We start from the raw sequence: 5,336 nt of genomic DNA, 5'->3' as shown, positions 1-5,336 counted from the left end.
TGTGCCATAAGAAATGGGGATGATACGGACTTCGTAACAACCTGGAAAAACCTACACGACATAATGCTGATTGAGCGGAGCAGAGCCAGGAGAACATTGTACACAACCACAGATATATGGATTCCGTGAGGACCAACCCTGACATACTTCGCTCTTCTCAGCAATGTAAGGTGCAAGGACAACTCCAGGGGACTCACGATGGAGAATGCGATCTTCATCCAGAGAAAGAACTGTGAAGTTTGAATACAGATTGAGGCGCACTACATGCTCGCCTTTTTTGCTTCTCTTTTGTTTTTGTTTCTGGGTTTTTTTTTTTGTTTTGGTTCTGTTTCTTCTTTCTCATGATTCATTCCATTGGTCATAACTCTTCCCCACAAGTTGACTAGTGTATAAATTATAAATTAATTAAATGCGAAGTTATACCTGGTAGTTATATGAGATTCCATGCCGTCTTGGGGAGGGAGGGGAGAGGGAGGGGAGAAAATCTGGAACTCAAAATTATGTAGAACCGTGTGTGGTAAACTAAAAATAAATAAATAAACAAACAAACAAACAAACAAACAAACAAATAAATAAATAAATGAAAAAAAAAAAGAAAAACTATATCTTAAGTCTGACTTCACTGCAATGACTGAGCAAGCAGCAAAGTAGATGCCCTCCCCAGGAGCTCCTTAAACTTGGAGCATAAAATATCTTCAAGGGTTGCCATAGGAACTTTAATGTTTTACATATGTGATTAATATTTAGGTATTATCAGTTTTACCTTGTGCTTGCTGTTTGAGTTTTAATACCCTCATTAAAAATGATTACTAATTTTGGAATTTGTTTGTTATTCATGATCAGAAATTTGTATGTTAGTCTCTTAATGTTTCCTTATTTGTTGTTATGAAAATAACTTTGACTCATAAACAAGATTTCTTGAAACCTATTTGCTTTTTTCCTCTCAATACGGACAGGTAGTCAACCATAAAATAAAGGCCTCATGATACCTACCAAAGTTCGCAGACATCAGACAGTTGAACTTAAATTCTAACACTCTTCAACATTATTTTGGAAATAATTTATAGAATACAAAATAGTGTCATTTAATTGGCTTGTTAATTGTTCTGATATTATTAATAGCATTAATCATCTTGAACTCCCTTATTTAAGTGCCAAAATTACTCAGGGTTGTGGGAAGGGAAGGAGGGAGAAGGATAGAATTTGCAACTCAAATGTTTTTAAAAACATTTTTAAAAATTGTTTCAAAATGTAATTGGTGGAAAAATAAAATGTTATCTTAAAAAAACCTAGGATGTCCCCCTCGGTCTCTGTTCTCTGAGCCCAGCGGAGGAAGCCCTATCCAGAAACTCAACATGTCTATTTTGAAGATTCAAGCAAGAGAGATCTTCGACTCTCATGGAAACCCCACTGTTGAAGTTGATCTCTACACTGAAAAAGGTCTCTTCCGAGCTGCTGTGCCCAGTGGGGCTTCTACCGGTATCCATGAGGCCCTGGAGCTCCGAGAAAATGATAAGACCCACTACAAAGGGGAAGGGTGTCTCAAAAGTGGTTGAGCACATCAATAAAACTATTGCCCCGACCCTGGTTAGCAAGAAAGTGAATGTTGTGGAGCAGGAGAAGATCGACAAATTGATGATAGAGATGGACGGCACTGAAAATAAATCTAAATTTGGTGCAAATGCCATATTGGGAGTGTCTCTGGCTGTTTGTAAGGCCGGAGCTGCTGAGAAGGGTGTCTCCCTGTACTGCCATATTGCTGACCTTGCAGACAATGCTGAAGTCATCCTTCCAGTTCCAGCCTTCAACGTGATCAACGGTGGCTCCCATGCTGGTAACAAGCTGGCCATGCAGGAGTTCATGATCCTCCCTGTTGGAGTGGCAAACTTTAAGGAGGCCATGCGCATTGGAGCTGAGGCCTACCACAACCTGAAGAGTGTGATTAAGCAGAAATATGGACAGGATGCCACCAATGTAGGGGATGAGGGTGGCTTTGCTCCTAATATCCTGGAGAATAAAGAAGCTCTGGACCTGCTAAAGTCTGCTATTAGTAAGGCTGGCTACACTGATAAGGTCGTAATTGGTATGGATGTTGCTGCCTCAGAATTCTTCCGATCTGGGAAATATGACTTGGACTTCAAGTCTCCTGATGATCCCAGCAGATACATCTCACCTTCTGAGCTTGGGGACCTCTACAAGAGCTTCGTCAGGACTATCCCGTGGTGTCTATTGAAGATCCCTTTGACCAGGATGATTGGGGAGCTTGGAAGGATTTCACTGCTACTGCAGGCATCCAGGTGGTAGGGGATGATCTCACAGTGACCAATCCCAAGCGCATTGAAAAGGCTGTGAATGAGAAAGCCTGCAACTGCCTTCTCCTCAAAGTGAACCAGATTGGCTCCGTGACTGAATCTCTCCAGGCGTGCAAGCTGGCCCAGTCCAATGGCTGGGGAGTGATGGTTTCTCATCGTTCTGGGGAGACTGAAGATACCTTCATTGAAGACCTGGTGGTGGGCCTCTGCACTGGGCAGATCAAGACTGGTGCCCCCTGCCGATCTGAGCATCTGGCCAAGTATAACCAGCTTCTCAGAATTGAGGAAGAGCTGGGCAGCAAGGCTAAATTTGCTGGAAGGAACTTCAGAAACCCTCAGGCCAAGTAAGCTCTGTGGCCAGGAGGCCTATGAGCTCGTAGGTGCCAGTCACCTCTGTAGAAGTCTGCTCCTGCCCTAAGAGAGGGCAGCACCAAGTACTAGACCAGTTTTGTTTTGGGCGCTGGGGCCTCCGCTGCTCAACTTCCCTCTCCCTTCCACCTTTCTGTGATGTTCTCACTGCTTTGTTAGAACTGTCTTACACCAGAGATGACCTGATGTTTGGTTCTCTGTTGGAAAACCCTTATCATCTTGTGACTGGGATAGAATCACCTGGTCTCACCCCCAACCCTGGTGTTGATGTGTGGAGCCCTGTCCTTGTGATGCAGTCCTGATGAGCCCACAGGCCAGCTCCTTAGTGGCTTCTATGTGCAGAATAAAAGTATTTAGTAACCCAAAAAAAAAAAACCTAGGATGTTACTTTGTAAATTTAAAGAAAAGAAATTATTAGGCTGCAAAACTTCTATTTTGCCATTCGTTCATTTGTGCTGAGTTTACCACATCACCTACCTCTTCTTTATGCAACCATATTTCCTTTTCTTACTTGTGTATCACCCAGAGAAGAAAGTATTTACCAACAAGAAATAAATGGAAAATTCCCCTTCAAACACAGGTTTCCATGGAATTTAAATAAAAATTAATATAAAATCATATCAATGTTTTACACCATTCACAAGTCCAAATAGTTAATTTGCTTGGAGAAGGAATAGGTGGTGGATAGGGAGAAATTCGTAGTTGAAACAATCATTTGAATTCAGTTCTCAATTAAACACGTATAGTTGAACCTATTATGCATATAAACATAGCCCATATCCTTTCAAAGAGAATTAATAAGTCAACATGTAGAACCATTTTATTTTAAATAAATGGATAGATATAAAAAATGTAAGCTTATTGTGAGTAGTCATCATTTCATTTATTGTATTTTTATCCCCTGTACACATAGTGATTAGGACATAGACACTTTATAAATGCTTGCTGATTTACATGTATCTTAATATATAAATTGTAGTAAATATAAATATTGAAAATATTATTATAGACATTTGCATCATGTTATCTTGGTTATTTTTCTTAAGTACCTTTTAATAAAATAAATTAGACAATTCAACTCTTTCTTCAACAGTTTTGCTCTTTATCTCTTTGCTAGAGATTCTTATATAAAAGGAACCTAGATATCTTTTGGGTCCACTTTTTTTTCAAACTATTGATAATTATTAAGGATTTAGAATCAGAGATACAGAAAACAAACATTGAAGACATAAACATAAAGTGTCCCTATCTAATATGATTGCATCTCTTAATGTGATATAAGCAAGCCCCATCCTCAAGTCATAGTTTCCTGCTAGAATATTCTTCAGTCAGTTTTTCAAGACAAGTTTCAACTTAGTTGAAATTCAAATTGTGTGTTCTCCACTTAGTTTGTTTAATATTGCATGGAAGTGTTATGCATTTAAAAATAATTTATAAGAACCAAGTCTATAACATTACATTTATAAACAAATAAAAAGTAGCATCAAATTATTTGCAAATTTAACTATTCTGAAATATGAAGGAAAATGACAATAAATCTCTACTTCCTTGAAGTAGGGGATTGGGGTGGATTGATTTTTGAACCTCTAGGAGCCACTGTAATCATTTGCCCTCTTCTGTTTACACATTATACTTTGACTTTGCTATTTTCCTTAGGCAAGATAGATACCTTTCCCAGATGATAGACTTTGGGTCATTAGCAAAATATGTCAAAATATAAATGCTAAAGTAATTTAAAAAAGAATCCATATCCAAACCCCTCTGAGAGACTAGACCTTAAACTAAAAATTTATCTTAACCTTAAACTAGAACATTATCTGGAGGAGGAAAGAGTTAGCCTCTCTTCACGTTTCCATTTTTGGATGTCATTGAATTCTTCTTTTCCTATCCTTTTCTCCACCATTTTTCATCCTACCCTTCTAGCTTGATCTAGTGGCTGCTGCTAATAAACCCAAGGCTTTCTTATAATGACCTTGAGTTAGCCTTGAGCATCCCCAGATTCTGTAGCTATCTCAGAAAATCTATTCTCAATCTACAGTTATGCTAATTTATCTTTACTGATAATTATCTTTAAAAACAGAAATTCAAGATAGGTGATGAAAATCAGACCAATAGAAGTTGAAGTCAGTGGATGGGTTCCCCTTGCCTCTCTCTGTCCATCACAAGATGGCTTGTCCTAGGTCCCTATAAAAACAGCCCACTGGAAGTTAGGGTCTCATCAGATGAAGAAAACAGAAATAGAAATAGAAAATAGAAAAATAGAAATAGAAAAAAGGAAAAAAAATAACTCTACTCTCCATAATTGCTTTCATCATGAAAAGCTGGATGTTGGCTGCTGGCTGCATCTGTCAAGTGATGCACAGGTACTTGAATAGAATTTATATGATTTGTCTCTAGAATCCTCCTCCACTCTTTCAAAGCCTTATTTTTCCTGGACTCCACTCCCCCATTGACCTTTACTTTTTTGCTCCCATCTAGTTACATTCTTTTTATCTCCACTAATTTTTTAGTCAACAAATATTTATTGTGCCTACTTTGTACTAAGTGCTGGGGATATAAAAAAAAGGCAGAAAATTCCTCTGCTCAAGGGTATGCATTCTAATGGAGAAGGCAACATATAAATAATTATGCAGAAACAAGACATATGCAGCATAA

The 5,336-nt window shown here is 38.4% G+C and overlaps 1 pseudogene; it reads left to right on the top strand.

Moving 5' to 3' along the window:
* The first annotated feature begins 1,355 nt into the window (after positions 1-1,355).
* On the top strand, positions 1,356-3,037 carry LOC118858540 (annotated as a pseudogene).
* The last annotated feature ends 2,299 nt before the right edge of the window (positions 3,038-5,336 follow it).

The sequence above is a fragment of the Trichosurus vulpecula genome, chromosome 7 (assembly GCF_011100635.1).
Source record: "Trichosurus vulpecula isolate mTriVul1 chromosome 7, mTriVul1.pri, whole genome shotgun sequence".
NCBI lineage: Eukaryota > Metazoa > Chordata > Mammalia > Diprotodontia > Phalangeridae > Trichosurus > Trichosurus vulpecula.
Note: the sequence above shows the minus strand (reverse complement) of the source record. Positions and strands in the feature narration are given on the sequence as shown.